The following is a 12,166-nucleotide window of genomic DNA, read 5'->3' as shown; positions in this document are numbered from 1 at the left end:
CTTGAACACCACGAGGGCTGGAGCATTCACAACTTCCTTGGGCAACCTATTCCAGTGTTTTTAATGATCTTTTATCTTACTGGTTTCTAATGTAAGTTCAGCTATGGATCTGTGAATTATGCAGTGGTTTTGCTTTCTCCTTTCCCCTTTATAATAAGGAACATTTTAGACAAATACCCTTCTGCTCTTAATTTGCTGAACACATGGTCACAGTTGCTTCCTCTGGGGCTTCCCTTGCTACTGAAGGAATGGTGTTTTGGCTGTCATTTAATGGATGATGGAAGATCACACTGCACATATTAGAAGCATAGCTGGTAGACTTTCAGCAGCAGCAAAACACATTAACTGTTCATCTGAAGTTTCCCACTACTCCTGGTGGGAGTTTCTAAGCCTTCCTCCACATAGGCTTCACCCACTTCAGTCTGCCTCATCCTGTTGCTTCCCCTCAGTGCCCTCCACAGCCCATGGCTTTACCTCACTTGTAGGCAGCAGCTCCTTCTCAAAATACAGCATACATGTGAGGATAACCCTAGTAACCTTATGGCAAACCTATCTGCACCAGCAGTGATCACCACTCCAATCCTTGTCATGATCACGGAGCAGCAGCCTCCACCATCTCTGGAAGTCCCTAGCAGTACCCTTCCAGTACACACCTTCCCATGTTCCTGAGGACATATAGCTATTAACCAAGCTCTATGACTTCTTCAGTCCAAAAGGAAAAAAAAAAGTCCCAGTTTTCACCCTGCTCCAGGTACAACTAAATGCTGAACTACCCCTTATCTGCTTGCTGCTCCAACATTTATCTAATCCTTCTGCAAGCATGCTAAGAGAGTGTACCTGCTAGCCAGGTATCCAGCTGAAGGCATTCAAAGAACAGTGCGAGCCTGGAACAGGCAGGCAAAAAGGAGAAAACTGGTGCAAGGAAAATCTCTTGACAACCATGGAAAGGATGTGAAATATGAGAGACATACGGGTGAGCAGTTAGATGCCCCACTTTGAGACAAATAGAAGAGGAATTTGAATGCCGGCTTACCCATAATTCAGATGAATAACTGTCATGGAGCTATCTCACTATGGGCCTTTATCTCTCTGACACTGATCAGAACTTCCACCCTGCCACATTAACAGTGGGTGAAAGCTTAGCAAAATCTCCACGTTCCTATAGGAAGTTTGGATTAAACAGAATTTAAAAGAATTCGTGATGAAAATCTGTTTCACTGGGAAGTTCTGATCAACATCTCTAAAATGCTTGCTTACCAGAGACACAGTTTATGTTTCAGGCACATGTAAGCCTTTCATGGTACGATAAATGTAGTAAATGGTAAAAAAAAATTGCTATTATCCCCTACTTGGGAGTTACCTTCATTTCTTCTAGTAGCAGTTTACATTCATCATGCAGCTGCTGCAAGCGAGACTTGCAGTTTGAGACGCATCATATAGTCAGCAGCACTGAGATCACAGTGACGTGCAAAGCAAGGCAAGAGAATCACCCCTTCAACCATTCCAAAAATACTCCTGCCACAGCCAGCAAGAGTACGCGCTGCAGCTGATCTGGATACCACCAAAGAGACCCAAGTTGTATATCCAACCGCTCCATTTCCCCAAGACTGAAGGACATCACAGAGACAGGTACATCACTAAAGTTCTCAGTTGCTCATTTATTTTTAAACGTTGATGTTATTTCTCTCTGTAATAGCCTCAGAGTCACACAACAGACTAACAGGCACTCACCCTGTTAGTATGCGTAGAAGGCTACAGAGGCTCTGTGAAAAATTCACTCTAGCAGAAGCAGAGACACAGAAATCATGATTGTAAGTATAAACAGAAGAAAATCACACTGTACTAAAGAGGGTCTGAATAGCTGAATATATATCTGCATGTGGGAAGGGGGAGAGCTTGGCTGTTTACAAAATTGTGTTTTCCTCTCTGATAGTAATAGTACCTTTCTCATATATTGCTCTTCAGCTAAATGTCAGAAGGTATTTTACTTGAAAGACAGGCATCATCATTTCCTTGTGAAAGGCAGAGAAACTCAGGCACTTGGAGAGCGCATCACTTGTCTAAATTCACTCAGTAACTCATTAGAACAGCTCAGACTACAATTACCATCTCATCATGCTCAGGCCAGTGCCCTACCTAGTAGCAATGCTGCTTCTCCACACTTGACCCCAGAGGAGGGCTGTAACCAGAGAACTAGTCTGAGCAGAAAAGATAGCAGCCCGAAGGCTGAGGAAAGGTGTTGTGACATTTGTGATATTCTTCATGTACATCTTACTGCTACTAACTTTATAGTGCCTTTCTGTTACATATATACAGAGGCAAATCATTCACATAAAATCATGTGAGTATTTTCATCAAAAAACATGCATGACTAGAACTTTTCTCTCGTCCATCAGCTCTAGAGAAGTCCAGGATCTATTTCAGGCTGTAGTTACTTTAAGATCATAGTAAAGGTGAGAGTGACATACATGTTACATTGAGAAAGTCTGATTTTATCCCTGCAATTGTAAATACTGTTTGTCCCTGAATATATTTCAATACACTTATGGTAACATCACATACTCAAGTGGTAGGACTGAAGACAAACAGACATAAAGATGAGATGCAGACATAATATTGTTCTGAAGATTCTCCAGATTGGTAGCTGTTTCTACTACACTGCTTAATGGAAATAAAGGCAACAAGTGAAACGAAACCTTTTCTCCAATGTATATTCCAAAAAGTCTTGCAGGGCAGCACAGAATTAAAACTCTCTTAGCTCTTTTGCAGTTTTACTACCATAACATGCTCATTGAATTTGTGATGGAAATAGCATGTTCGAGTTCTCATTATACAAGACTTTAGCCTCTTCTAGAGTTTCATTTGTCCTGCAACTCTCCATTGAGTTTGCTTAGGCTATAAATAAAGATCTCTTGGGATCCTGGATCTTGCCTTCTGAATAAAAATTTCAGTGACTCATTCTCATACACATTTTCTTCCATTATCTTCATCACGGGCAAATGTTTAATGCTCATTCCCAAAGGTCAGAAGGAAAGGAGCTGTGACAAGTCTCCTATCAGAAGTAGGTCAGAATGCTCGTTCCTTAGATATCCTTAAAGGTGAGATATTTTTTAATCAACTACTGTTGCAGCAGTTTCTGGATACAACTCTATGTCCTTAAGCCACAGAGAGGTTGGGTGATTCCTACCCAAAAAAGGAAACTTGCTAATCAGAAGAGTGGTGCCAGACTGACTGACAAATCTAATGACTTCATTTGGCATCACTAACTTGTAAGCTAGTCGACGCCTTATTGAATTGTTTTTTCTAATGGATACGGATGGTGCTGGAGTCAAGAATGTCATTCTTAATTACAACAACTATTAACCTGAGTAACAGTCTTGGAATGCACAAAGTCTGCAGAAGCACTCCCTGGTGGGGACACAAATTACCCAAACAGCGCCCACATATCAGCTCATAAACAGATTATTTCTAAAGTATAATTTCCTACTTGTTTGAAACCTGTATTTTGTATAATTAAAAAACCCAGGGACAAGAAATCATTGGTAATAAAACACCGATTTCTGAGGATGTTATGAAGTGCCTAGTGCTTTTCACATACTGCAGTGTACCATACCCATTAGTGCATTCAGCACGGCATGTCCCTCCACATTCTTCTGACAGATTCATGCAGACAGCTCCTGAGAGCTCTCACATATTTCTCTGATCTTTCCCTGGACACAGTTACTCACAGATCTCCTTCATCATTTAGTTCTTTACACCAAACACTAGCAAGATAACAAGATGTTTTCCAGGACAGGTAGTTATAACTGGTTGTGGATCTTGCACTGCCTGATGCTGGTGGGGGACAGCTTGTACAATGATCTTGCAAAAACTCTCTGAAAGTGAAACTAGAAGTTTTGACCTGATGGGTCAAAACTGCTACCTTTAGCTCACTTTTATTTCTGACTCAGAGTGACTCCTGACACTTTCAAGAATAACTCTTGCAATGAGCGTGCAAAAAATGCGCATTCCATCAAAATCCTACTTGTTACCTCAGTTAAGCAATAGTTTGAAGCAGCTGCATTCTGCAGCACCACAGTGCTTTGCTTTCTGTAAATGAACCCAAGACCAGATATTCGTGTGGTTATAGGCCTTTTCAGGAAAAGGCCCTTATCTTGTTGCCTGATGTTGCAGCTAAGTTGTTTATGTAAGAAAATGACAAATTGATAGCTGTGTTTAATAAATTATTGCTAGCTCTGTGAGGAATCTAAAGCAGAGTGCTACTGAACTATGCAATCTCTGCTCTATGCTGAGCTTTACACTGCTGCCAGTAAACCTACAGGTTATAGTCAAGGGACTGGTTACAGACTATAACTTTCTTGACAGCTTGAATTCTATCAGCTTTCCTCCCCTGGCCTGCTGTACAATCTGCATTTGGCACTAGAAAGCTTCAGGCAACTGCTCCAGTGTGAGACACCAGAGGGTCTGCGCCACAGGGTCAGGTTGCTTACAGTAGCCAGCCCTCCTGCTTGGTGGCTTTAGCCAGAGCTTGCAAATGGAGCATTGTTCATGCTTATTCATAATGATCAGATGATTTTTCTCCTATTGGAGAGTATTTCTTGATGCTGCCTTTAGTTGCTGATTGTAAAAAGGATTATAAAGCATAATCCTTTTTAGGATTACTCTGTGTAATGGTGAATGCTTCTGATTCCAAATTACGTATTGCAAATCTGGGCACTGCACTGGTAGGCACAACATACCTGTGCAATCCATAATAAACATTTAGACTGCTTGGGCACCTGTCAAGGTAGTTAAATAACCAAAGTGAGACCTGCAAAGGTGGTCTGTGGGTTTTCTACTTTCTCTCCTTTGCAATATGGAGGGATCAAGTGATTTCCCTGTCTTGAACCCATTTATGCAATGATTCTAAAACCATCTGCACTCTCCTGATTTGCACTGCCATGGGACATATGTGGATAAGCAGCAGCTGGTTGTCTTCTGTTAAACCACAGGAATATGAAAGCAGCAGAGATTATTTCAGTTCTATAAAGTAAAACTGTTCTCACTGTTCTCTTACACTACCATCAACTATTAGACAATACACAGTGAGGTTCACTTTTACTTCTAATGCACACTTAGTTAGAATTCAATAGAATTAGGTCTTTCCCAGTTGCTTTAATAGTAGATACAATTATTCCCAATCTTGACAGGAAAAAGACAAGAAACTGATGTTTTCTTTCTCCTAATTTTTCTCTGGAGAAATAGAGTGGTTATAGATTTTTATGGCTTCTCACAAGAACAAAATATGGGGAAAGCAGCAGATTCATGAATATTTATCATTAATTCAAATTCAGTGTTCTTTTTAACAGAAAATACAAGCCAAACTCTAATTCTTGTATTTGAAGTTCTCACAGTTCCACCGTAAGTATGTGTTCTTGCTACTGAGCGCTCACTGTCCCTGATGCACTGGGTGATACTGTAAAATTAATTTATTTCTCCTCTTACCCTCATCTCTAAAAGCAGAATTGCTTGGAGAAGGATTGCAAATGGGCAGAAAGCTGCTTTGGTGAATGTTAAATCATGTTTTACTGCAATGAGTTCAGCAAAGGAAAGACTGGAGAATTATTGAGATATGGACAAGAAATACAAGTTTCCAGCTCCTCTAAGATTTTTAGCTGGAGCAGGGAACCAGTAAGACAGAAGCTCAGACTTGCTTCCTTTTCTCAGAGAGATCCTTATTTTAAGAAAACTAGAAGTTAAAAATACTTCAAGAATAAAAAAACCTGCTTTATTCCAATACAGATATCCTGGAGTACTGATTTATGAAAAGGAACAGATCAAATTAGACAATAAATTGACATCGATTTCTTTCAGTGAAGATAGAGGGTCCATATTTTTAGGCCTGTATTATTGCACACGTAATACTCAGTCACTGACTCTCGCAGGCATTTTCATCAAGGCAAAGTATGAGAATGGGTTGGTGTATCACCCCAGCAAGATGAATTTCAGTGTTTATTGGCAGTGAGTCCTCATCCACTTACTGGCAAACACGATATTTATGCTACAACGGCAAATTCTGAATGTTATAAAGATGTAATGAAGTAATGTGCACACCATGATCAGAACTGAATAAAGTGGAGAGAGAAGAAGAATAAGTTTATGTTATTTTTTTATAAAAGGAAATGCTGGTCTTTCACAGAAGTGTCCCAACCTGTAAAAGTCAAGTTTAGATTTCAAATGCCCCGGTACTTCAGGACCCCAATTGCTATGACCTACTAGAGACAGAATAAACCATCTGGATATTTAATACCCAAGGCAGGGCTGTCATCAGGCTCAGGGCTAATCCTGCCTCTCGTGCACAGAGCAGTAAGGAAGTTCTCAGAAGTTTCTAAGGGCTGGTATATTTCTAAGGTATTCTGGTGCTTAAAGGTAAAGGTCAAAAATATCAAGACAGCACAATTCCCACCCAGTGCAACTCCAGCATTGAGCCAGCCTGGATATCTTTGGAAAATCTCTTTCGCAGCCACATTTCTGTTCTGTTATAAATATTACTGTCGACTCAGCACCTAACGATTAGAATGAAGAAATGGCCCAAGCAGTAGGCACAGAAACGAGAGTAATTACTTATGACATAATGTGCCAGCATGAGGAAGGTACTATCCAGCCTGAATTTACCTTCCAGTCTATTTCTAGAGGCACAGAGATTTATAACACCGTGGCCATCTTAGCTCGTTCATCAGCGGCTGTTTCGTTAGCCACAGAAATGTCTCATCTACTTCTAAGCTTGCATAGCTCTTGGCACAATGTTATTTTATGACAGTGAGTAACATGAGTTATGTGCTGTGTTTAAAATGTTTTTCTTATTTCAACATTTAATTACTGTCCTTTTAATGTCACCTTAAGTATTTTAAATGAAGACTGGTCTGTTTAATGTAAATAAATGTATCCAGCCATATGCCTTCTTTAGAAAAGAACAATCTGTACTCATTTTAATTTTCATGATCTAAAACTGACTATAATATGGAGATTAAAACATTAGGTTCATTCCATTGTAATTTTATTCTAAAAGAGTCAAGTTCTGGGTTATGTTAAATGCATAGGAAAGGTAAGGATTCTTTCAGGAGAGCCTGGTATCCCCCTCCTGTCTCACCACCCCAATTCAACTGCTTTACTTAGGAAGCCCAGGCCAGCATCCTACAAGCTCTTCTGTTCACCAGTAGGACTTAATGCAAGGTGATGGTGCTCACAGCCTTGTAGAACAGTCCAAATAAAGTGTGACTGCCTGGAAAAAGTCAAAGAAGAGTCAATAAAAAGAAGTTTTCTTCCACCACAGGCATTTCTTTTTATGCTCCCAGAAATGTGCTGTTGTTCATTCAATGCCAGTAGATGGAAACACTTAAGAGACCTACAATTTATAAAAGAATCACATGAGTGTAGAAACATTTTGGGTAGGTTGGGATTTTTTTGGCAACAGGGGATGTTACAGGAGACAACCATGTGTTTTATTTCATGGATAGTCCCAGTGCGACCACAAGAAGAAAATAAGTTGTCTGCATGAATTGATAAGAGGGTCATAAATAATAAGAAAATTATATCCTGTACACTAGCCTGCCAGCAGACAACAAAGAAAAGTCAGGACCTCACAGGTTCCACTTTTTTCCTTATCCTCTGGTAGTATTTGTCTGATATTTATCTAACTCTGTGATAGTTCCTTCTCCAGCACTTTTAGTCCTCTCCTGGGAAGATGCCAATAATATTACCTTGGAGCAGGGAGAAGAGTTGAGGGTTTTCCTTTTTAAGCTCATCAACCTAATGACCTAGTTCAAGCAGCCCGAAGCAGCCTGCTGTAGCTGTCCACTGGTGCTACTGGCTAAGTGGTGCTTTGGTGTTGCAGCAGGAGAGTGTGCAGGCTAGAGCTGCTACTGGAACTTCAGGAAGATGAGTAGCAGTGCTCTGCCCTCTCTCCCCAGCTCCAGGGAGCAGAGGGCAGGTGGCAAAAGAGAGCAAATGGTCACGGACCTTGTGATCAACACGTGAAGGCAGATAAATGACATAGTTTAAATAAAGCATGGAGAAAAGGCAGAGAGACTGATGCAGCACCTCGCAACTCTTGTTTTCTCTTGGGGAGGATGAAATTTTTTGCAGACATCTGTGCTTCCTGGATGCTAAGGTGATACTATGTTGTGATACACAGAGAAAGAAAAAGAGATCCTGGAGCCTGCTGACATTAGCAGGTCCTCCCCAGTTTTGATCTTTATGGGTCTGTTTAGCACAGTTGCAGACTGTGTCCTTTGTGGAAGATAGGTAAAAGTCTCAGAGCAGAACTGTCTGTCCTAAGCTCCTCCCTCCAGTGCACTTGTGGGATGATGCTAACGTGAGCTTCAGGGCAACACGTGCACCAAACTGGTCCCACGGTTTCTGATAAAGGGCAGTTTGCATTAGAAGAGAGAGCAGCATCCCCCAAAACTGACATCTGTAACACAGAGGTTTGTCTTAAGGGAGGATGTAATTTGCAGTGCTGTGAATTCCACATTGGAATGTCTTTTCTTTTTGATTCAATTGCTCAGTGACATTTTTGTCAGGACTGACAGCATTAAGTGGGTCCATCAGCTTCCCAAGCATTTTTAAGCTGAAAACTACACACAGACATGCTCTCATTCCTCCCGCTGCTGCAGAGAGAGAAGCTCTGTTATTTTCTCTCTTTTTAAGTCAGGGACATATTTTTTCTAGACTTCCAAATACTGATATTTTACCGGACCTAAATACATAGTCTCTGCCCAAATAGGCTGAACTGACATCATCCTCATGAGGTCTGTTTGTGATGGGGCCTATATCAGTTATCAGATGGTAACTGTGGGAGTCTTCAGCACACTCTGCTCTAGCAGAAATGCTAAAGGAGTGTGAGGAAAAAAAACATGGTTTAGTGTGGGAAATGGGCCCACAAATCTGAGAGAGGATTTAAGAAACATAAAAAGCACAGTATTTTAGTTAATTGATTACATTTTACTTAGAAAATGCTCTTTAATTCTATTTCCATAAAAATGATACATGCTGAATCACTGCAGGAAAAAAAAAATGATTCAAGATTGTAAATATTTGCAATCTTGCACCTCCTCACTCCACTTCTTGGGAATTTTTTAGTGTCAGAGGCAGTTATTTATCTACAGCTACATCCAGTGCCCTCCTTATTGCTTCTTGCTTTTCATACTGCTTTCACGGGAGGAAGGCTTTCTAGCTTGTGCTGGTATGACCTGTCTCAAATATATTAGCATGTTCACAATAGTGTTCAGGTCAGAGTGAATAAGCTAAGCACTATAGCCTTGTTTTTTCTTCAGTCATATCTCTTTACTTATTTCTGTGAGTTATCAGGGTTTCTAGTTAAGTCAAAGCATTAAGAGGAATTATATAAAAATATGTACAGACATAGTTATTGAGTTCTCTATGAGCTTGTACCCCCATGCCCAATGAGAAGCAAGCTGTATTGTTATTCACTGGTGTTGCAAAAGTGTTCTGGAAGTGCTTCTGCTGTTTCTGTTGAAATCAGATCAAAATGCCAGTACATACTTTTAACATCACTTTGTAGAAGCAGAATAAAAGGAACGCAGCTCTTTACAAAACAGAGCCATGACAACAGGGCTCCACCTGCATCATTTATTTGCGACAACAAAATACATTTTAAAAGTTCAGATTCTGAATTAGTCTAAGAACATGTGAAGATGTTCTTTGTGTTTCCTCAAATGTATGTTCTGTATCTGGTCTTTCACTGCTTCAGCAATCTCTCAGCTGAAGAACATTGACTAGCTAAGGGCATCCAGTCTTGCGGTACATGGTTATTGAAACAGTATTGAGTAGAATCTCCAGGCCATTCAATTTTCTTTTTCACTGAGAACTATGATTCATCTGAATGAAAGCAGCTCTGCAGTGAATATTACCTGCACTTCTCTGATCAGATGTTTTCAGTTGCACTGCCTTGAAGTGCTACCTTGAACTTGGCAGGAAAAGAAGCCTATTTTTCATGGTACTTACCATATCATTCATCCAAAAGTAGGTAAATGGTTAATGTTCATGTCTGGGTTTCAACACACTCTGCTTTCTTACAGCACCTGCCACCGAAGATCTCAAAGCAATTTGTGACCATTAATCAACTGAGCTTCATGACTATTGAGCCAGTATGTTATTACACAGACTGGTAAACAAGGATGTGAAAACACATCAGATTGTCAGGAGGGCTGTAAGAGATGAGCAGTAGCTTTGTCTTCCTCTTTTTCCCCTAGAAAAGGACTTTTCTGTCTGCTGTTTCATCTAGAGGGACACAGAAAGCAGCACCAGTAAGGGCAGCAGACTGGTGCCAGTACTCCTGCCAGCAAAAGATACTGAGCAAAGAAACATGTGTTTTAGTCCAACCAATACCAGTTAGAATCCTGCCACTGCTGTTGGCATGGTGTCCTGGACCTTGCAAGTGGGCTGGAACCGGCTGACTCCTCAAGTGGCCATTGAAAGGCTATTGAAAATTCTGGTTCCTGGGGACTACAAAATCCTAACGCAGTGTGGCCAAAGCCAGGAGGAGTTACAGACCACTGTTATTCTTTGCAGGCTGGACATGTCCCATGTGTTGCCAGCTAAAAAACTGCAGTAGATCAGTTTACTTCCTCACCGATCTTTTCTCACCCAACCCCTCCACATTTTGCAGTGATCATATTTTATCACATGCCAAAGGCTGAAACATTATTATATCTGCACCTAATGATCTAATCAAACTAGCTTTAATCAGTTTAGCTCAAGCACCAAGAGTGGGAAGATGCAGGCTTGCTGTAGGCTATGCAACCCCACCAGGATGCCCACGCAAGCAGCTACTCCTGCTGCCCTCTACTCTACCACAACTCACCTGAGAGTGGTACCTAACAGATGCCCTGGCTACCCACACACCTGTAATCACAGTGTCTGCACCTTCACAACAGGAGAGAGCCCCCAGCCTGAGGAATTCACACTTCAAACAGACAAGGTAGAGAAACAAAATTAGAAATTGAAAACAAAACTAGGAATGATTATCTGGAGTCAGCAAGAATGGTAAGTGTGAAGGATGTATGTCCAAAATCAAAGGCTGCTCGCTGCTTTTATTAGCCATGAGAGCTCCACCTTGGAGAGATCAGAGGCAGAAAACCTGAGGCTGAGCTCATAAATTGAGTGTTTGGTCCTCTTCCCTTCAGTGACTCCATGACATGTTAGTATGACATTCTTGTAAATGTTTCAAAGACAAGTTTTTGAAGCGTAGTGCTTTGCTATGGTCCCTGCAGTTGGGAAGGGCTATACAAACATCTGCCATACACTCCTCAAACAAAATCCAATCAGAGCTTTTGTTTACATGGTTTGTCCTTAAACCCAGTCCTGAGCTGCAACTTTCAGCCATAGCTGCATCATTAAAAATGAACCTTTTATTCTAAACACAGTACATTTTGTAACAGGAAAATCAATATACAGTAACCCACATACTGCAGGCAACAGCTGTAGGACATAATCGGATGACAGAAAGTTGAGAACAGTATTTTGGCAGTTACATGCTCAGCTAATCTTTCACTTTGGGTTTTAAATGGCACCAAGCTATAAAGATCAGAGATTTCTCTCACACCTGGTGACCCACAGCTACACAAAATGAAGAAACCAGGACACCACTGTTTTCAACATTCAAGGCTGAAACATCTAAAATACAAAAAACACATCAGTTGTTACTTATTTTTCCCTTTATAGGACTCTATAAGAGAATAGCTCTTCCCAGAGCTACAGTGTGTTAACAACAGCGTCAGTGATCTCACAGCCTTTAGCAAAGATATAGGAAGACACTTAGGCATGAAGAATACCTTGAGAAGATTACTAAATACTTTTCACTGCCTTCACTTTGTCTGTGGGTAAAGGTGAAGCCACAGATGTGCCTGGTATACAGGATCAGAGAACACACATAAAGATCTTAATAGAGATTTTGATCACCTGTTACTTTTTCTTTATTAATAGAAAGCTTACAATTAGAAACACACTACTCCACGTATGTTGTTATGTCATCATTAAACACTGAATCAGCAAGGAAACTAGGGATTTTTGGAACCTACCTATTTGTTTTTAGAAGGTGGGAGATGATTAATTCTCTAATATAGCATGTGATTCACTTTGATTACAAAATAAATACATTTTCTTT

Source organism: Nestor notabilis, unplaced genomic scaffold (assembly GCF_000696875.1).
Source record: "Nestor notabilis isolate BGI_N333 unplaced genomic scaffold, ASM69687v1 scaffold30727, whole genome shotgun sequence".
NCBI lineage: Eukaryota > Metazoa > Chordata > Aves > Psittaciformes > Psittacidae > Nestor > Nestor notabilis.
Note: the sequence above shows the minus strand (reverse complement) of the source record.